Genomic DNA, 22,944 nt, shown 5'->3' with positions numbered 1-22,944 from the left:
ACGTCTTGTATCTATCTATCTATCTATCTATCTATCTATCTATCTATCTATCTATCTATCTATCTATCTATCTATCTATCTATCTATCTATCTATCTATCTATCTATCTATCTATCTATCTATCTATCTATCTATCTATCTATCTATCTATCTATCTGATTTCATGTGATCTTGAAATTACACCGAAATGATACAGAATAGCGCTAAATTTGCACCATCTTACTCAACATTGTCCTGTGGTGGTCTGTGCCAAGTTTCGTTCAGATTGATGTTATATTTCATAAGTTATTCATAATTTTAAACTTTAGAATTTCAAGTTTAAGACAAATTTAGCAGCTCAACTCTTTGCTGGCCCAGCGTGCAACAAAGTTGCAATCGAGGAACACTCAGTCCTTCCAGCAAGATTTTAGCTGAACAGGAGGGGGAGGGAGGCAAATGCATTATTTTTTAAAGTTCTTGAAGCAAGAGAAGGGGGAGGTAGTGTTGGAGGATACGCCCCTGCAGTTGGGGGCTATAGGCGAGTGCTGGAATATGGGGGAATGGGTGAGTGGTGGAATATTGCATTGGGGAACAGGTTGCGTTGGGGGAATGAGGCCTCCCATGTGACAGGGACCCAACGGGTCCCAGTTGCTCTAGTATCTATATATAACTAAAAGTTTCATCTTGACCACCTCCTGTCTGTGCTGTATATTGATTTTAGAAAAAACACTACCATATATCGCTATAATTTTTGGCCATCTTGCTCACAATCCTCCTGAGGCAGCCCTGAGGATTTTTCCGATCGATGAAACATAAAAAAGTTATGAATGTTTAATAAATCTTGAGATCAGCTGATTGGTCCTCTTGCCTGTCAATCACCATGATGAAGGTAACGCCCCTTCCAGGGAGGCAGGACTATAAAACCCGGATGCCTGGACGTGAGTCAGTCACTCTGGAAGATAACTAGGAGAGGCCACATCTCTGATTCTGCTGTGAATCTACTGAACTGTGAGTCTACAGAACTGTGCTTCTACTCTTTATGTGCTTTATGTAGTTTATGTGGTTATGTGGTTATGTGTATATGTGCTTTATGTGGTTTACCCTTCATGTGCTTGCAATAAATGATTTGTTAGTCAGTAATGTCAGTTCATTGGCTATATTTAAGACGGAGTTAGATGTGGCCCTTGTGGCTAAAGGGATCAGGGGGTATGGAGAGAAGGCAGGTACAGGATACTGAGTTGGATGATCAGCCATGATCATATTGAATGGCGGTGCAGACTCGAAGGGCCGAATGGCCTACTCCTGCACCTAATTTCTAAAAAAAAAAAAATGTCTATGTAATGTGCTTGCAATTAATGATTTGTTAACCCTTAATATGCTAGCAATAAATGATTTGTTAGCCAGTAATGTGCTTGCAATGAATGATCATTTGTTAACCCTTAATGTGCTTGCAATAAATTATTTGTTAGCCAGCAATGTGCTTGCAATGAATGATGATTTGTTAACCTTTCATGTGATTTCAATAAATGATTTGTTAGCCCTTAATGAAATGAAATGAGTTGTTTGGCCTGCCCTGTGCTTGAAATGGAAATGGAAATGGAAATGAAATTAGTTATTTGGCCTGCCCTGTGCTTTTGTTTTGCCTTTGCTTTGCTTGTCCTCACCTGAAATGAAAGCAAATGGATTGTATTGTTGGCTGATCCCGCCTGCCCTGTGCTTGACTTGACTGGACTTGATTTGAAATGGATTGACTTGACAGGAAATGGATTGTTGGCCCTGCACTCACTGTGCTTAACTTGACTTGACCCACAACACTCATGCTAGCACTCCAGAACCCCCCCCCCCCCCCCCCACACACACACACACACACACACACACTGGCCACCAATAGTGGAATTGGTGGAGAGGTGGAATATTGCATTGGGGGACCAGCCCTCCCATGTGAACCTGGGACCCAACTGGTCCCACTTGGTCTAGTAAATTACTAAAACTCTCATCTTGTTTGTTTGTTTGTATCTATCTGTCTATCTGTCTGTGTGATCCCATGTGATCCTGGAACTACGCCAAAACGGTACACGATAACGTTAAAATATTTGCACCACCTTTCTCACCATTGTCCTGTGGTTGTTTATGTAGTGTGCCAAAATTTTTGTTTTAGTGTCTCTCGGTGTGTCTTGTGTGAGGGGTGGCGGGGGGGAAAAGAGGGAAACCCTACTTGAGTCACTTCCTCGATGGAGAGCCGATTTTTTCATGTCACCTCTCCACCTCCCTCGCGGGACTAACAGCTTGGATTGGAGCGGCCTTTCCCAGAGCTTCAGCAGCATGGATTTTTCCATCACGGAGCGGGGGCGAACCCTTCCCGGGGGTCACCAGAAAGGAATGCTCCGATCACTGACCTGGTGACTTTGGCATCGGGGGCTGTGGTCTGCGGAGCTTCTGGCCACGGGCGTGGAGTAGACTTGCCATCCGGAGTCTGGGATCCCCTACCGGGGATAGTCGGAGAAGAGCTCCGACCGCCAGCCTGCAGCCAATCTCCGGCAGGGAAGTGGCCGTTTTGGGCAATCCAAGCTGCGGAGTGTGTTCGACTGTTTCGACGTCGGAGTTTTGATCTTCCCGACGAGAGGACCTCGTTTACAAAACCCCACTTTGAGAAGGATTTCTTCAAAGTTACCAGCTATGATGTCACAATGCCCTACCGGCTACAATGTTACTATCCCAGAACACAGAGTCTTTCACAGCAAATGTCCTTCAGGGAAATAATCTGCCAGCCTAACCTAGCACAGCAAAGTTTAATGATTAGATTTGGATAACAAAAGGTGGCCTTGTTGGTGGCACCTGCATCACATTAAATCTTAGTGCAATTGCATTTTAAAAAAAGTTTAAAATGTGGGAGGGTGAAAAAATGAGCAGTTGGGGGCTTCGGGTGAGTGGTGGAATATTGCATTGGGGGAACGGGTTGCATGGGGGGAACGGGTGAGTGTTGGAATCTTACGTTGGGGAACGGGTTGCGTTGGGGGACCAAGCCTCCCGTGGGGGCTATGGTTGTGTCGCCGACCTGCACAGTTGTGGGCTATGGGTGAGAGGTGGAATATTACATTGGGGGAACAGGTTGCGTTTGGGGAATGAGTGAGTGGTGGAATCTTACGTTGGGGAGCGGGGTTGCGTTGGGGGACTAGGCCTCCCATGTGACAAGGACCCAACATGTCCCACTTGGTCTAGTATATATTACTAAAACTCTCATCTTGTTTGTTTGTTTGTCTGTGATGAGTGTGATCCTGAAATTACACCAAAACGGTACATGATAGTGCTACAATGTTTGGCGCACCTTACTCACCATTGTCCTGTGGTGCACTGTATGAAGTTTTGTTCAGATTAATGGTATTTTTACAAGTTATTGACATTTTAAACATTACAAAATTCACTTTTCAAAGGACTTTTCCACGCCCTGCCCATTACAATGTTAACTAATGACAGGACTACCCAGCGCAATGAGACATTTGCTACATTGTTGTAAGGAGAGGAAGGGAGTGGGGAACGGGAGGGTTAGAGGGCGAGGATTATTGTTTAACGTTATTTAAACATTGTGTTTAGTGGGGGAGTAGTATAGGGGGGAGTTGAGGAGTAGGGAGATAGAGGGAGAGGAGGGGGGTAGGGAGGGGAGAGGGATTATGGAGGGAGGGAGTGACTGAGGGTAGGGGAAAGAAGAGGTGGGGGAGGGAGTGGGGGAGGGGAGGAGGAGAGGGGAAGGAAGGGGAGGGTGTGCTGGGGGAAACGAGCTGTGCCTGTGCAGTGGGGGCTATGGGTGAGTGGTGGAATATTGCTTTGGGGGACTAGCCCTCCCATGTGACACTTGGTCTAGTTTCTTATCTATTAATATATAAAACTCTCGCCCAAAATTCCGAAACGGAACTCCGTCCGGCTGTCACATTTCTTCCATTGATTCCCTGCAACTCCGAAACTGGACGCAGAATCGCCGACATCTTTTCCATTTCGGTAGAGATTTCACTTTTCTTTCTAAGTATCCGCTCCTCATTACATTCCGTCGTGTTTAAGTACACGTTTTTAATCAAATCCTTCCCCCCCCCCCCCCAATATTTCAAAACTAAACTGGCTTCACACCCACAGAACCTTCACCAGCCCCAGCCCCTGCTGAACGTTCCATCGTGTGATGTCACAATGCCCAATCTTCACATATGTCCAATCGGAATGGATCCATTTACATATGCCTATGCAGGAGCCCAAGCCAATGGTGAACGTTCCATCGTGTGATGTCACAATGCCCAATGCTCAAAGACATCGTTGCCATAGAGAGGGAGTACAGAGAAGGTTCACCAGGCTGATTCCTGTTATGTCAGAACTTTCATATGAAGAAAGACTGGATAGACTCGCCTTGTAATCGCTAGATTTTAGAAGATTGAGGGGGTATCTTATAGAGACGTTTAAAATTCTTAAGGGGTTGGACAGGCTAGATGCAGGAAGATTGTTCCGGATGTTGGGGAAGACCAGAACAAGGGGTCAAAGTTTAAGGATAAGGGGGAACGCTGAATCGCCGACATCTTTTCCATTTTGGTAGAGATTTCTCTTTTCTTTCTAAGTATCCGTTCCTCATTACATTTCGACGTGTTTAAGTGTACGTTTTTAATCAAATCCTAACCCCCCCCCCCCCCCAATATTTCAAAACTAAACTGGCTTCACACCCACAGAACCTTCACCAGCACCAGCCCCTGCTGAACGTTCCATCGTGTGATGTCACAATGCCCAATCTTCACATACGTCCAATCGGAATGGATTCATTTACATATGCCTATGCAGGAGCCCCAGCCAATGGTGAACGTTCCATCGTGTGATGTCACAATGCCCAGTGCTCATAGACATCGTTGCCATAGTGACAGTACAGAGAGTCAGATGTGGGCCGAGGAGCCTTCAAGACAACATGAGATGTTCCCATATTGTGTGAAAATATTTACGTCATTCACCCCTGAACCTCGATAAGAACACCACCTGCACATCTTAATTAAATTAGAGAAAAACGGAAAAGAGGTCGGGCATTTACACTTTTAAGGCTCTGTGTGTGTCGAAGCTTCGTGTGTGTGATGCCGCACCGCTAACCCCCCCACCACCCCCCCCACGCGTTGCCGAGACGGACCCGACTTCGACGACTTCAAGATACGATATTTTAAGACGGCAGGGACCCGACTTCGACGACCAAATCTCCCCTGGGGGCTACAGGTAGGGAACGGTCTTTATGCACTTTTCCAACTCTGTGTGTGGGGGTGGTTAGTGTGTGTGAGGCGCCCGCCCCCCACCCCCCCCCCCAGTGGGGGCTACGGGTAGGGAACGGCTGCGTTGGGGGATCAGACCCAACGGGTTTGCCATTGGTCGTCGTGTTTAAGTGCACGTTTTTAATCAAATCCTAACCCACCCCCCCCCCCCCCAATATTTCACAACTAAACTGGCTTCTCACCCATAGAAGCAGCACCAGCCCCAGCCCCTGGTGAACGTTCCATCGTGTGATGTCACAATGCCCAATGTTCAAATACATCGTTGCCATAGAGGGAGTACAGAGAAGGTTCACCAGACTGATTCCTGGGATGTCAGGACTTTCATATGACGAAAGACTGGATAGACTCGGCTTGTACATGCTAGAATTTAAAAGATTGAGGGGGTATCTTATAGAAACTTACAAAATTCTTAAGGGGTTGGACAGGCTAGATGCAGGAAGATTGTTCCAGATGTTGGGGAAGTCCAGAACAAGGGGTCACAGTTTAAGGATAAGGGGTAAATCTTTTAGGACCGAGATGAGAAAAACATTTTTAACACAGAGAGTGGTGAATCTCTGGAATTCACTGGCACAGAAGGTAGTTGAGGCCTGTTCATTGGCTGTATTTAAGAGGGAGTTAGATGTGGTCCTTGTGGCTAAAGGGATCAGGGGGTATGGAGAGAAGGCAGGTACAGGATACTGAGTTGGATGATCAGCCACGATCATATTGAATGGTGGTGCAGGCTCGAAGGGCCGAATGGCCTACTCCTGCACTTAATTTCAATCGTTCTATGTTTCCCTCTCCGAAACCCCTCTCCCACCCATCCCTCTCTCCCCCCCCCCCCTTCCCTCTCTACGCCACCCCCTTCCTCCTACCCCTCTGTCCCTCTTCCATCACTCCCCCTACCCCTCTCCACCTCCCTCTCCACTCTTTCCCCTCTCTCCCCCACCCCTCTCCCCCTCCCTCCCTCCTTCCCTACCTCCCCATCCTCCCCCTCCACCACATCTATCTCCCCATCCCCCTCTCTCACCCCCTACCCCGCTCTCCTTTCCCTCCCAAATCTGTCCCATTTCCTCCACCTCCTCTCCCCTCCCTCCCCTCTTCACATCCCCCCTCCCTCCACCCACCTGTGTGTTTGGGGGTTGGTTAATATGAGTTTGCTGCCGCCGCCCCCCCTCCCCCCCCCCCCCTGCAAAACGCCGTTGGGGAAACAGACCCAACGGGTCTGCACTTGGTCTAGTAACTATTAAAACTCTCTTCGTTAGTTTGTTTGTTTTCACGTCAGTCATATCTCCTCCAAAACCTGACGCGGTAACAGAGACATTTTTACATATTCCGGTAGAGATTTCCCTCATGAATTCAAAAATCTCCTCATCTGAAAATTTGGTTTCCCGAGTTTTTAATTAAAATTAATCACCAATCTGACAATTTTTTCAAATCAAACCGCTGCTGACGTCACAATGTCTTTGCTCATGGTATAGCCCCGCCCCCCCTGCCTCTGGATTAAAGCAGACAATAAACTAAACTGAAACTGAATATAACATCAGTTTCTTGTGACTATGTGTTAACATCAGATTTCAATGTTGCTTTAAGTGAGTGGTCATTGACAAAGAGCAGCAACAAATGAACTTACTGACATAAACAGCCTTAATGTAAAATAGCTCTTATGCACTTTTGATGCAGGGGTGTTTAAAACATTGTTCTTCAAACAAAGTGGCACTGAACTAACAAAAGCAATGAAGTTATGGTACAAGTTGAACACCAATTTTCCAGCACCCTCGATTTCACAGCCTTTCTGGATTATCCGTTTTTCCAGACCATCAGAGGTCACCTGATAATGAAATGACAATACACCCCTGGCCCGCTAATGACACCCATCCAGTGTCTCTAAAGCACCATGGAGCACCACGGAGGGACACGACCAGAGAGAGCGCTCGCCACTTGCAATGCCATATGTGGCTGCTCAGGGAATTTCAACTGAGCTCTCATAATTTTGTTGGCTTGAAGGGCCGTATGGCCTACTCCTGCACCTATTGTCCATTGTCCAGATTGTAGGGGTGGGCGGATCATCAGTTGCTGGAACATCGGTGGTTCAACCTGTACAATTAATGCTGTGGTCTCTCTGCATCATCAATCTATAACAGGAAAAGTGAGCTCACTTACATAAAACAGTGAAAATATGGTCGTTTGGCGGATTATCAAAAAAGTGGCTTTGTTGTTGGTCACTGTAATAGTTTTGCTCCTTAGACGGAAATCTACCTGGCCAAAGCAGGATGATTTTATTCCAAGATGCACATTTATCAGTCCTACTGCAGGGGTCATGAAATTTAGGCTGATTCTTCTTGAGGTTGAAAAAGGTTTTCTTGGAAAAAAAGAGCAGCAGCAGAAAAGATTGGGTTGAAGTAGCAAAATGAGTCAGTGCTGTCTCACTGTGTACAGCGTAAATTAATTATTTCCTGACCTTTGAATAATTGTGCCATTCATTGTACTGGTGTATTATAATTCACTTTCTTAATACTACGATTTCAGAATTATAACAAAAAGAAAGATATGCAACCAAATAATGGCACAATGATTTTTGGTCAAGAACATGATGTATAGTGTAGCAAGATGATAGTAATCAATATAAAGTCTATACAGTATTGTCCTTCAGTTAAGCACCATTTACTCTGGCTTTGGAAGAAAGCATGCTGAATGAGATACTGTAGCAAGCTATGCTTTCATATGAAGAAAGACTGGATAGACTCGGCTTGTACTCGCTAGAATTTAGCAGATTGAGGGGGGATCTTATAGAAACTTACAAAATTCTTAAGGGGTTGGACAGGCTAGATGCAGGAAGATTGTTCCCGATGTTGGGGAAGTCCAGAACAAGGGGTCACAGTTTAAGGATAAGGGGGAAATCTTTTAGGACCGAGATGAGGAAAACATTTTTCACACAGAGAGTGGTGAATCTCTGGAATTCTTTGCCACATAAGGTAGTTGAGGCCAGTTCATTGGCTATATTTAAGGGAATTAGATGTGGCCCTTGTGGCTAAAGGGATCAGGGGGTATGGAGAGAAGGCAGGTACAGGATACTGAGTTGGATGATCAGCCATGATCATATTGAATGGCGGTGCAGGCTCGAAAGGCCGAATGGCCTACTCCTGCACCTATTTTCTATGTTTCCATGTTTCTATGTTTCAACTGGAAGTAGGATCCAACAAGGTGTTACTGCATGTTGTAATCTGAGAGGTCTGAAGCAAGGTATTAATTCAATGAATGCGAAAGCAAGCGTGGAGGAGAAGGATTAAAATGGTATGAGGAACTACAGTTTCATATCAGGAGGGTAGTTTTTGCTTGAATGGCAGAACACTTCATTAATGTATTTTTGTCAAGTTCCCTTATTTGACAGTTGCTCTACACATTTACAAGAACTGAAGACAATAATTGCAGTGCTAATTGCAGTACTAATTGCAAATTCTATCTTCATATTTTCATGAACGGTGATCATCCTGCTCTAACCGCAAACCTCTGAAATATTTAAAGCATCTCCATCGATCTGGGCCTTCAGCCTCCTGGAGCAAGTTTTGCTATCTGACAAGGAGAAAAAAAATTGTGAGGTCCTGCTTTAAAGTTGTCAGTATCTCTGCTACCCTGGGCTTCACAAATGTTCTCCACTTCCTGCATTCTCCCTCTATCCCCATAGATATGCCATTGTAATTCTCTTCAGATTTAGCTCCTTGGTATGTCAAGAGATGGTGAGCTTGAGTTACAGTTGATTGCATCAGCTGCTTAATAGGCAGTTGCTGAGGAAACATAATTCCTATGGCTGCGTAAGCAATGACCTAATGCAAATTATCTGATTTCCTTTTGTTCCACAATGGCTGAAACCCTAAACCTTAAATGTGAGTGGGTCCTTTTTCACCATTTAAGATGTAAAAGCTTTGGTTTTACAGTCTGCCACCATGCACCTCATTCTGCTTCAGAGAGAAGGGGATAACCAGTAGGTGCTCTGTGGGATCTACACGTCCAGTTCACACTGGCACACAACCAGGACATGATGTTGCAATTGTACAAAACACTGGTTAGGCCACACTTGAAATACTGTGTACCGTTCTGGACACCAGTCTACAGCAAGGATGGGATTGTGTTGGAGAGAACTCTGAAGAGATTTACCAGAGTGTTACCTGGATTAAAGGACTTTAATTATGGGGAGAGATGAGTTCAGTTAATTTTTTTACAGATACAGCATGGAAACGGGACCTTTGGCCCACCTTGTCCACGCTGTTCAGTCCCCATTCTCCTGTCTAGTTCTGTTCTACACACTAGGGACAAATTACAGAAGCCAATTAGCCTACAAACCTGCTTGTCTATAGAATGTGGGAGGAAACCGAAGTACCCGGAGAAAACCCACGCAGTTACAGGGAGAACATACAAACTCCGTACCCAGTGCCTGTATTCAGGATCGAACCTGGGTGTCTGGTACTGTAAGGCAGCAACACTACTGCTGCACCACTGTACATAAGTTGTAGGAGCAAAATTAGGCCATTTGGCCCATCAACTCCACTGCGCCATTCACTCACGACTGATCCATCTTTCCATCTCAATCCCATTCTCCTGCCTTCTCCCTATAACCCCTGGCACTCATACTAATCAAGAATTTATCAATCTCCACCTTAAAAATATCCATTGATGGCCCTCACAGCCTGCTGTGGCAATGAATTTCACAGATACATCACCCACTGACTAAATAAATTTCTCCTCACCTCTTTTCTCAAGGTACGCCCTTTTATTCTGAGGTTATGGCCTCTGGTCCTAGACTCTCCCACTAGTGGAATCATCCTCTCCACATCTATATATCCACGCATTTTATAATGCAAACCAATTTTCCCCGCAGAGAGGCATGTTGAGGAGTGACACGATAGAGACATACAAGATTATGGGCAGCATTGATAGGTGATATCAACGCATGGAGTCAAGCATCAAATCCAAGTGGATGCTGAAGGACAATTTTATATTGAGAAATCTTGTTTATAAATACAAAATATATTTTATCAAATTTATGAGCCTGGGACATGCCTGGGACTGGTAACTTTAATATTTAATTTTAAAAAACTCTTTCCACCATTTCCAAATGTCTCCATATGCTGCAGGTACGATAGTCAGATTTGAAAGGTTTTTAGATAGGCACGTGGATATGCAGGGAATAGAGGGTCATGGATCACATGCGAGCAGAGGAGATTATCTTAACCTGCCCTAATGCTCGGCATGGATTCTGCTGTACTGTTCTATTTTCTATATTCAAATAATATCAGAAGGCCACCAAGATTATCTCCAAGGGCCTCAGTTTGCACTGCTTGGGGTCTACTTGCTGTCCGCTTGCTGTCCGCTTGCTGTGTCTTGTGAAACCACATGTCTTGTGAATGAAGGCCTCAAAGAGAGCTGTACATCTGCTAAAGATATGTGTGAATGGATGGGTCCCTGGAGAAGCAGTTGCAACACATTGACCGGGTTAAGGGTATTCAGGCCACTATGTCTGATCCTCAAGTATGTACATCCCTGGGTTCAATGTGGATGTGTACAGGAATGGGCGAACAATACATTCTGAGCTGCAATAACTGTTGATCTTAAATTCCACAAAATGTCACATTCTGACAGAGAAGCAATTGGTTTAAAAATGGTTTAAAATACTTTTTTTGATATTAAAAGTGGCTAGAGTGGAGAAATAGACAGATAATTTTAAGAAACAAAAAATACAAAGGATACCTTTAAAAAAAGTTTCTAAAACTCAGATGATCCACAGGTTAACTTTTTAGTAATTGTGAACTACAGATCTGAAATCTATATCATCAAGAAACATTAATCTTTAGATCTCAACCCATCGCACAAAATGCTGATTATCTTTTACTGCCCATTATCTTTTATTGCTAGTGACAACTTTGTGTGGGAGTTTAACAATCAGCCTCTGACTGCAACAACATCACTCATGTATCAAAATGAAATAAAATCGCATGTACAATATAACATTTCTCTCAGCTGCACAAGTTATTTATATTATACTAATCAAACTGAGGATTGAAAATTAATAAGAAAAATGTTAAACAGTAGGCGAGGTAAAACTAGCAGTGGGGGATGAGCTATTAGTCTGCTTGCTGATTTTCCTCAGATGGACTGTACCAAACCTTTATCACCAATTATATACTACAGCAAAGCTGAGAATTACCCCCAACTATGAGAAAGAGCTACATAATTAATTATGCACTTATTTCAAAAACAATTTAAACTAATTTTGAAACCATGTATCTTAGTTGCTGCTAAACAAATTATTTACTTCCTCACTGTCTTCATCGTGCTACAGTCTTGCCTGATGAAATTCTGTAGACTTACAAAATGGCTTTTACCACTTCAGTATTGGTACATATTTTGGAATGGAACAAAGGAAAGAAAAAGGTTTTCTACTTGGTTTAATTCTTCTGAAATTTCCATTCTGAATGAGAAGGATTATCTTTTTGTAATTGTAATTGTAACTAATTACTTTATTAGCCAAGTATGTAATAACATTTTCAGTGGCTCATGCAAGCAAAAAGGATAAATGGTGTTAGCCAATGGAATTACCTAATTTCTGCCATAATTAAATAAAATGTCCATTGATATAGAGAAGATGTAGCAACACGAGAGCAAAGGCAGGCCATACAGGCCATCTCTCTCTTTCAGTGAAATAATGTCTTGTCCATTTCCAAACTCATCTACCTCCCTCGGCTATGTATCTTTTGGTATTATGAAGCTACCAAAAATGTATCACTCTTGTCCCTGATATAAAATTAATAATTTAGTTAGAATTGTGGTGGAAAGATTTCCATATTTCACTTTTGTGTGAAGAATTACTTTTGTGAATGTGATACAGTGCCCAGAATTGTACACTGTGTACCAGAATATGGGCAATAACGTCACAAGTAGATCTGCCTCATGCAAGTGATTCACTTCAAAGAGTTTATTGATTCGCAATGTTACTCTAAAGTCAAAGTCAATATGACGAATACAAGATCACTAAATTGCGGTTAAAAAAAGCTACTGTGCTCTGCAGCAGTTCTGAGATAATTGCATGAGTGAGGGTGATGTGTTTTTGATGAACAATCAATCTGACGGCTCCCCCCCACCCCTCCTTCTCAAATCAATGCAAAAGGTCCTGTGGCACTATTTCATAAAAATACAGGAGGTGCAAATATTCATTCCTCAACCAACCAAACCAATAGATTATCAGATCATTCACTCATTACAGTTCCCGCCTCATGTTATGAAAGGTGCTACACAAATGAAAAGTTTTTTTTTCATTAATCTGGGTACAGAAAAAACAATGAAGGACATAGGGCTGTATAAGACTGGAGGACATCTACCGGACCCGCTGCATCCGGAGGGTCAAGGGCATCATTAGAGACAGCACACACCCTGGACACTGCCTCTTCACCCCCCTGCCCTCAGGAAGACGATACAGGACACTGAGCGCACGCACGACAAGACTAAAAAACAGCTTCTACCATAGAGCTGTGACACTACTGAACTCTATCCCCCTCCCACACTGATTTCCCCCCCCTCTCTCTCACACACCCGCCCACACTCCTATATGTTTATAGTCTAATTTTTTAATAGTTCTTTTTTCAACGTATTTTTATACTCATATTCCTATGCAGCTGGAGGACTGCTCCAACAAAATTTCGTTGTCTTGTACAATGACAAGATTATTATTATTATTATAATAATAATAATAATAATTAATATTATTATTATTATTATTATTATATGTCATATGCATATCTCATAATTAGTAAGATTGCAGCAAAATTAAAAAAAGCATTAATAAATGTAGAGTGGGCATGCAATGGGGAATGATTTTTTGTAAGATTGGAAGGATGTGGACCACATGCTCCTTGCAAAATGAGCGTTTAAATTAGTTGGATGATTTATGGACATTCTTGCCATAGAGGAAGTACAGAGAAGTTTCACCAGACTGATTCCTGGGATGTCAGGACTTTCATATGAAGAAAGACTGGATAGACTCGGCTTGTACTCGTTAGAATTTAGGACATTGAGGGGGGATCTTATAGAAACTTACAAAATTCTTAAGGGGTTGGACAGGCTAGATGCAGGAAGATTGTTCCCGATGTTGGGGAAGTCCAGGACAAGGGGTCACAGTTTGAGGATGGAGGGGAAATCCTTTAGGACCGGATGAGAAAAACATTTTTCACACAGAGAGTGGTGAATCTCTGGAACTCTCTGCCACAGAAGGTAGTTGAGGCCAGTTCATTGGCTGTATTTAAGAGGGAGTTAGATGTGGCCCTTGTGGCTAAAGGGATCAGGGGGTATGGAGAGAAGGCAGGTACAGGATACGGAGTTGGATGGTCAGCCATGATCATATTGAATGGCGGTGCAGGCTCGAAGGGCCGAATGGCCTACTCCTGCACCTATTTTCCATGTTTCTATGTTTCTATTAAAGAGATCTAGTAGAACAAATGCACAATACAATCAACATGGAGGCAAAATTTAATAAGACTATGAAGGTAGTTTGTAAAGAGTTTCTGGACTAGTTTCAAGGAGTATAGCATAGAAGAGCAGAGAAGCAAGACTTGCATAGATGCTGGGAGGTTACACAGGTATTCTGCAAAGTTCTCGTCTCCATATTATTGAAACAATACAAATGCACGGTAGATTCACATAAGATTTTAAATAGACAATTATGAGAAGTTATGTCTAACACTAATAAAACCAGTAGGGAATTAAGAAAATAAATGTTATTTACACAAGTGATTAAAAGATGGGAGTTGCTACTATAAGGGACAATTGATTTTAATGGCTTTGGTGGAGAAGCCAGATAATTTCACAAGGGAGATAAATTAGAAGAATCTGCTGATCAGGTTAAGTGAAATAAATTGGGATGAGGATGCGAAACATAATCACAACACACAACCTAATAAACTGAATGGGTTCATTTTAATTCAGAGCTTCTTTAAAAGTGCAATCACCAAGAAAAAAAAACAAAAATAAAGTATACTTAATAACTGTAGAAATATGTTATTTTTCTTTCTTCATTACAATGATAAAGAACCAGAAGAAAAGCGAAAAGCTGCAGATGTTGGAAAAGACAAAGTAGGTCAGGCGGAATTTTAGAATTTTAGAAAAGAACATGTGCTGCCTGACAAGCTCAATATTGTCTGTTTACACTGGGATGATGGTTTCTACTTATCAGACCAACTGAGACCAAACCAATTTAGGTTTGTAGCAGAAAAAAGGTTAATCCCTCCATTAGGGAAGCACAAGGTGTTGCACCAATATTGACGTTCGTTATTGCCTAGAATGGATATGGTTTGCTCATTATTGCTTAGTTCACAGGTACACCAATGTTTTGATTAACAACCACATGTAATAGCCACATCTGGTTTGTCTGAACCTATCTGGATCATCTCCTTTGGGTGTGCAAAGTCCAAATGGGAGAAACATATTTGTGTAACAATGAGAATGCTCAAGACTGTTGAATACCACACAGAGTCCACAGCTAATTCTGGGAGAGGCAGGGGCGGAATTCCCGGGGCAGGAGGGACACGCCCTCCATCCTGTTTTGAGAGGTGGGGGACGATCCCCCCCCCCCCCCCATTTTTTGTAATCCGGATTTTAAAACTAGGTGAAATCTCCGCTTTCCGCGAGACAGTGGCGGTGGGACTGATGATCGAGGGCGCTGATTAGACGAGCGAGACGTCGGTCAGCAGGCAATGGGGGGGGGTGGGACTGAGGATAGAGCGTGGTGATTGGAGGAGGGAGACATGCCAAAACACTCTCGGCAGCCCTGGACCCAGACCTGTGCCTCATCCGCATCCAGGATCGGCCCCGGTTTCTGGCGCTGCAATCGCTGCCGAACCGCCACTGGACCATCCACGTCCCCACCCGAGTGCCCCCCCATGCCCGGGGGTGGCCAGAGACGTCGGGTGTCAGACGGGAGCTGTGCCCCCAGGCCCACAGCCAGCGCAGAGAAGCAGCGCTAAACCCAGCTCAACTCTGCCTGTCCCGCCAGGTTAACCTACAGCCCTGCCTGAACTTATGGGAAATATGGCCCAGGGTTACCGCCAGTGAGGAGAAGCAGCGCTAGCTCCATGACTCCAGGCTGGTGTCCCATCAGTCCAGGCAGGGCTGAAGGTTAACCCGGGGAGACAGGCAGAGTTGAGCTGCATTTAACCATATAACAATTACAGCACGGAAACAGGCCATCTCGGCCCTTCTAGTCCGTGCCGAACACTTACTCTCACCTAGTCCCATCTACCTGCACTCAGACCATAACCCTCCATTCCTTTCCCATCCATATACCTATCCAATTTATTTTTAAATGATAAAGTCGAACTTGCCTCCACCACTTCCACTGGAAGCTCATTCCACACAGCTACCACTCTCTGAGTAAAGAAGTTCCCCCTCCTATTACCTCTAAACTTGTGTCCCTTAATTCTCAAATCATGTCCTCTTGTTTGAATCTTCCCTACTCTCAATGGATAAAGCTTATCCACGTCAACTCTGTCTATCCCTCTCATAATTTTAAAGACCTCCATCGTCCCCCCTTAACCTTCTGCGCTCCAAAGAATAAAGACCTATGTTCAAGAAGGAACTGCAGATGCTGGAAAATCGAAGGTACACAAAAATGCTGGAGAAACTCAGCGGGTGCAGCAGCATCCATGGAGCGAAGGAAATAGGTAACGTTTCGGGCCGAAACCCTTCTTCACCCTTCTAAAGACCTATCTTGTTCAAGCTTTCTCTGTAACTTAGGTGCTGAAACCCAGGCAACATTCTAGTAAATCTCCTCTGTACTCTCTCTATTTTGTTGACATCTTTCCTTTAATTTGGCGATCAAAATTGTACACCATATTCCAGAATTGGCCTCACCAATGCCTTGTACAATTTTAACATTACATCCCAACTTCTATACTCAATGCTCTGATTTATAAAGGCTAGCACACCAAAAGCTTTCTTTACCACCCTATCTACATGAGATTCCACCTTCAGGGAACTATGCGCAGTTATTCCTAGATCCCTCTGTTCTACTGCATTCCTCAATTCGCTACCATTTACCATACACGTCCTATTTTTATTTGTCCTACCAAGATGTAGCACCTCACACTTATCAGCATTAAACTCCATCTGCCATCTTTCAGCCCACTCTCCCAAATGGCCTAAATCTCTCTGTAGACTTTGAAAATCAATTTCATTATCCACAACACCACCTATCTTAGTATCATCTGCATACTTACTAATCCAATTTACCACACCATCATCCAGATCATTGATGTATATGGCAAACAACAGTGGACCCAACACAGATCTCTGAGGCACCCCACTAGTCACCGGCCTCCAACCTGACAAACAGTTATCCACCATTACTCTCTATTATCTCCCATTCAGCCACTGTTGAATCCATCTTGCTACTCCACTATTAATACCCAACAATTGAACCTTCTTAACCAACCTTCCATGTGGAATCTTGTCAAAGGCCTTACTGAAGTCCATATAGACAACATCCACCGCTTTACCCTCATCAATTTCTCTAGTAAACTCTTCAAAAAATTCAAGAAGATTAGTCAAACATGACCTTCCAGGCACAAATCCATGTTGACTGTTCCTAATCAGACCCTGTTTATCCAGATTATTATATATATTATCTCTAAGTATTCTTTCCATTAATTTGCCCACCACTGACGTCAAACTAACAGGTCTATAATTGCTAGGTTTACTCTTAGAACCCCTTTTAAACAATGGAACAACATGCACAGTTCCCCAATCCTCCGGCACCATTCCCATCTCTAATCACATTTGAAATATTTCTGTCATAGCCCCTGCTATTTCTACACTAACTTCCCTCAATGTCCTAGGGAATATCCTGTCAGGATCTGGAGACTTATCCACTTTTATATTTTTCAAAAGTGTCGGTACTTCCTCTTCTTTGATCTTCATAGTTTCCATAGCTACCCTACTTATTTCCCTTACCTCACATAATTCAATATCCTTCTCCTTGGTGAATACCGAAGAAAAGAAATTGTCCAATATCTCCCCCATCTCTTTTGGCTCTGCACATAGCTGTTCACTCTGACTCTCTAATGGACCAATTCTATCCCTCGTTATCCTTTTGCTATTCATATAGCTGTAGAAACCCTTTGGATTTACTTTCACCTTACTTGCCAAAGCAGCCACATATCTTCTTTTAGCTTTTCTAATTTATTTCTTAAGATTCTTTTTACATTCTTTATACTCAAGTCCCTCATTTACTCCATACTGCCTATATTTATTATAGATCTCTCTCTTTTTCCGAACCAAGTGTCCAATTTCCCTTGAAAACCATGGCTCTTTCCAATTATTACTCTTTCCTTTCAACCGAACAGGGACATAAAGATTATGTACTCTTAAAATTTCACCTTTAAATGTTCTCCATTTCTCTACTACATCCTACCCATAAAACAAAATGTCCCAATTCACTCCTTTTAAATCCTTTCTCTTCTCCTCAAAGTTAGCCTTTCTCCAATCAAAAATCTCAACCCTTGGTCCAGTTCTGACCTTCTCCATAATTATATTGAAACTAATGGCATTGTGATCACTGGACCCGAAGTGCTCCCCAACACATACCTCCATCACCTGACCTGTCTCATTTCCTAACAGGAGGTCCAGCACTGCCCCTTCTCTAGTTGGTACCCCTATGTATTGCTGCAAAAAACTATCCTGCACACATTTTACAAACTCCAAACCATCCAGCCGTTTTACAGAATGTGTTTCCCAGTCTATGTGTGGAAAATTGAAATCTCCCACAATCACTACCTTGTGGTTACTACTAATATCTGCAATCTCCTTACATATTTGCTCTTCCAATTCTCGCTCCCCACTAGGCGGTCTATAATACACCCCTATAAGTGTTGCTACACCTTTCCCATTTCTCAGTTCCACCCAAATAGCCTCCCTAGATGAGCCCTCTAATCTATCCTGCCAAAGCACTGCTGTAATATCTTCCCTGACAAGCAATGCAACACCTCTACCTCTTGCCCCTCCAATTCTATCACACCTGAAGCAATGAAATCCTGGAATATTTAGTTTCCAATCACAGCCATCCTGCAACCATGTTTCACTAATCGCCACAACATTATACTTCCAGGTGTCAATCCAGGCTCTAAGCTCATCCACCTTTCTTACAATGCTCCTAGCATTAAAATATACACATTTAAGAAACCCACCACTTCTTATTCTCTGTTTATTATATTTTCCTTCTTTCTCCCCCACATGTTGGGTCTGAGTGCTTCCCTTCTCTGCCTCCTGCCTCACACACTGTCTGCTAGCTTTCTCTATTTGAGTCCCTCCCCCCAACCATTCTAGTTTAAAGTCTCTCCAGTAGCCTTTGCAAATCTCCCCGCCAGGATATTGGTTCCCCTCGGGTTCAAGTGCAACCCGTCCTTTTTGTACAGGTCACACCTTCCCCAAATTTGTACAGGTCACACCTTCCCCACCAGTCCTTCAGCCACGCATTTATCCTCCACCTCACTCCATTCCTACTCTCACTGTCGCGTGGCACAGGCAGTAATCCTGAGATTGTTACTTTAGCGGTCCTTCTCCTTAACTCTCTTCCTAACTCCCTAAATTTTCCTTTCAGGACTTCTTCTCCTTTTTCTACCTATGTCATTGGTACCTATATGTACCACGACCTCTGGCTCCTCTCCCTCCCATTTCAGGATATCTTGGACACGTTCAGACACATCCCAGACCCTGGCACCAGGGAGGCAAACTACCATCCGGGTCTCCTGACTGCGTCCACAGAATTGCCTATCTGACCTCCTAACTATAGAGTCCCCTATTACTATTGCCCTCCTCTTCCTTTCCCTACCCTTCTGAGCAACAGGGCCGGTCTCTGTGCCGGAGGCCCGGCCGCTGTCGCTACCCCCAGGTAGGCTGTCCCCCCCCAACAGTACTCAAACAGGAGTACTTATTGCCAAGGTGTACAGCCACCGGGGTACTCTCTAGTCCCTGCCTCATCCCCTTGCCCCTCCTAACCGTGACCCACTTGTCTGCCTCCCGCGGTCTTGGAGTGACCACCTCTCTATAACTCCTCTCCCTGACCAGACAGAGGTCATCGAGCTGCTGCTCCAGGTTCCTAATACGGTCCCTTAGGAGCCCCATCTCGACGCACCTGGCGCAGATGTGGACGTCTGGAAGGCTATCAGACTCCATGACTTCCCACATCTGACATCCAGAACAATAAACTGCCCTGGCACTCATACTCCCCCCTTACCTTAATTAAGGGGGGAGTGCAGGGAGTGCAAAAAGGAACTGCAGATGCTGAACCCCGGAACAAAATACAAAGCGCTGGAAGAAATCAGCAGGGCAGGCAGCATCTGTGGAGGGAATTGACATGTAATGTTTGAGGTTGGGGCCTTTACTTCGACTGGCCCAGGAGCGGCTGGTGCAGCGTCCGGGCGGTAAGTTTAAAAACAGAGCGCGGGGCTTTGTTCCACGGAGGCCCAGGAGCGGTTGGAGCGACTGGTGCAGTGGTTGTGGCTGGAATGTGATAAACAGCAATAAAAGTTTCCAAAGGTGATGGAAAGACTGGAGGAAAGAGGCTGAGAGCTCTTATACCTGCATTAAGGAGGCATTTGAACACAACTGAATTGAACAAAGCGCTGGATTGAGCCTCCAAAGCGCGCGCGCGGTCGCCAAAAAATTCTGTCCCCCCCCATATTTTGATAGCGATTTCCGTGCCTGGAGAGGCATGCTGAGACCAGGGCTTTACTATTCTACTTGTTGCTATAGATTGTTAAACATTCATGTCGGCCTTCATCTCTCTCGACTGCTCTGTGATCTTCCAGTGCAATGAGGAAAATATGAGAAATATTTATATATTCTAAGTGATTTAAAACCTATGTTCATATATTGATGGACAGCATGTATTGAGAATGAGTGAGGAGAGGGAAGCCAGAGCATAACAATGATGGTGACTGTGCATTCTGCTCTCCCTCTTTGCAACTGCAGGGCTCGAAATTAACTGTTGCCCGGGTGCCGATGGCCACCTAAAGTCGCGCCGGGCAACCTAAAAGTCATGTCATTTTACCCGGCTTGGCAAGCACCCAGGACACCTGCCATTCAACTCTGAGTGGGCCCCCCTCTCTATCACTCTCCGTTTCCGCCGGGTCTCCGCTCTCCGGCTACTCCTCACCCGCCGGCACGGCCGGCCGCCCTGCACATGCGCACTGCCACGGCCTGCACATCTTCCCCCTGCACATGCACACAACCACGGCCAGCACATCATCGGCCGCCCTGCACATGCGCACTGCCACGGCAACTGGTCGGCGCCGGGCACTTTCTCCCTCCCTTTGCATTGTGGGAGATCCGGCCGCCATTGCTGTCCGATCGCTGCCTCGCCGTGACCGCTGAAGACCAACACAGAATCACTCCCTGGAGCTGAAGTAATTCCCTGGAGTAACTCTTGCTTCTTGGTTTCCTGGTCCTCCAAAAATATTCCAAATGGAATTTAAACTGGAGGTGGTGGAGGGTCCACCACCAAACTCTGAACAATAACAGCCTATTGCACTTTATCTGTTTGTTTATTGTGTATATATATATGACCTATGGTATATAAACACACTGAACTTTTATCTCCAGTTGTGTATTATGTTTACATATTCTGTTGTGCTGCAGCAAGCAAGAATTGCATTGTCCTATCTGGGACACATGACAATAAAACTCTATTGACTCTTGACACTTGGACTTAAGCAAAAAAGGGTTCTTGGGGAAAAAAGAGCTGCCTTAAATTTAGTTGTCTGGTTGGGTAAGTATGGTAGGGTGAAGATTATTCCATGTTTTAATTGTGCTGGGGAACTCCATGGAATAGCCAGCATCTCTGGATAGAAGTAATATGGTGGCGTTTCGGGTAGAGATCCTTCTTTAGACTCCCTCTAGTTTTAGTGTTTTTAGTTTAATTTAAAGATACAGCGTGGAAACAGGCCCTTCGGCCCACCGAGTCCACGCCGACCTGGGATCACCCGTGCACTAGCTCTATCCCACACATTAGCGACGTAAGTCAAGAGTGTTTTATTCTCTCACGTCCCAGCTATAACAATGAAATCCTTACTTGCAGCAGCACAACAGAATATGTAAACATAGTACTCTGTAAACAATGTTATAAACGAGAAAACAAAACAGTGTATATTTATATATGAATATATAACTATATAAATAAATATGTATGTGTGTGTATAATATATATACACTCACACAATTTCTCAACTGGGATTAATAAAGTTCTATCGTATAGTATCGTGTGTGTAGGAAGGAACTGCAGATGCTGGTTTAAACAGCCCTGCCTGGACGTAAGGGAAATATGGCCCAGGCTTACAGCCAGCACGGAGAAGTGGCACTAGCTCCACGGTTCCGGATGGTATTCCATCAGTCCAGGCAGGGTTGTAGGTTAACCCGGCGAGGCAGGCAGAGTTGAGCTGCATTTAGCGCTGCATTGAGCTGAAATTACCGTTCACAGGGCCCACAGAAGCCTCCGAAACCTCGCGCGTGTGTGAGTGAGCGCTTGCGCGCGCTGCCGCCAAGAAATTGTGTCCCCCCCGTCCCCCGGTCCCCTCCATATTTTGATAGCGATTTCCGTCACTGCTGTATTGAATTTGCATATTCTCCCTGCAAGCGTGTGGGTTTCCTCCCACATCCCAAAGACGCATTGGCTTTGTGGGTTAACTTGTCTGTAAAATTGCCCCTATTGTGTAGGGAGTGGGTGAGGAAAGTGGGATAACAGAACGTGTGAATGGGTAGACAAAAATGCTGGAGAAACTGAGCGTTTGAGGCAGCATCTATGGAGCGAAGGAAATAGACGACGTTTCGGGTTGAGACCCTTCTTCAGACTGATGTGAGGGTGGGGGGGGGGGGGGGGGGGGGGGGAGAAGAAAGGAAGAGGCGGAGACAGTGGGATGAGGGAGAGCTGGGAAGGGGAGGAGAAAGCAGGGACTTTCTGAAATTGGAAAAGTCAATGTTCATACCACTGCCCAAGCAAAATATGAGGTGCTTCTCCTCCAATTTACGGTGGGCCTCACTCTGGCCATGGAGGAGGCCCACGATATATGAGGTGCTGTTCCTCCAATTTACGGTGGGCCTCTAGCCATGGAAGAGGCCCAGGACAGAAAGGTTGGATTCTGAATGGGAGGGGGAGTTGAAGTGCTGAGACACCGAGAAATCAGGTTGGTTATTGCGAACTGAGTGGAGGTGTTGTGCCAAGCGATCGCCAAGCCTGCGCTTGGTCTCACCGAGGTTGGTCATACGCTGAATAATCCAACCACATTATTGTTTGGAAGTGGAAATAAATAAAAGAGATTGTATTTATTGCAACGTGTAAAAAGAGTTGAGATACTGTATTATAATTTTGCTGCAAGTCATTGTGGTATATATCATGTCTTGATTGGTGTATATGTTTAGTTTGTGACTTTATTTGAAGCAGAAATAATATGTGAATGCTTCACTGAGCATAATTCCGACTGGTAACTACGCACTTCGTCTGAGCACATTATCGCACGCGTCATGCAAGCCGTCTTAAATGACCACCTAAACTGTCATTTGGCAACCTAAAAAGCTGCCAAGGTTGCCCAGCTGGAAACAGAGAAAAAAAGTTAAGTGAGAGCCCTGAACTGTGTAATTTTGAATGTATGCAGTGTGCAAGAAATGCATC

General features: G+C 44.4%; 1 protein-coding gene across 1 annotated transcript in view; it reads right to left on the bottom strand.

The window, feature by feature from the left end:
* LOC116986660 overlaps positions 1-22,944 on the bottom strand; it is a 175,121-nt gene that overhangs the window by 39,671 nt on the left and 112,506 nt on the right. The window lies entirely within an intron of this gene.

Source organism: Amblyraja radiata, chromosome 2 (assembly GCF_010909765.2).
Source record: "Amblyraja radiata isolate CabotCenter1 chromosome 2, sAmbRad1.1.pri, whole genome shotgun sequence".
NCBI lineage: Eukaryota > Metazoa > Chordata > Chondrichthyes > Rajiformes > Rajidae > Amblyraja > Amblyraja radiata.
This window is presented reverse-complemented; position numbering and strand designations above follow the sequence as displayed.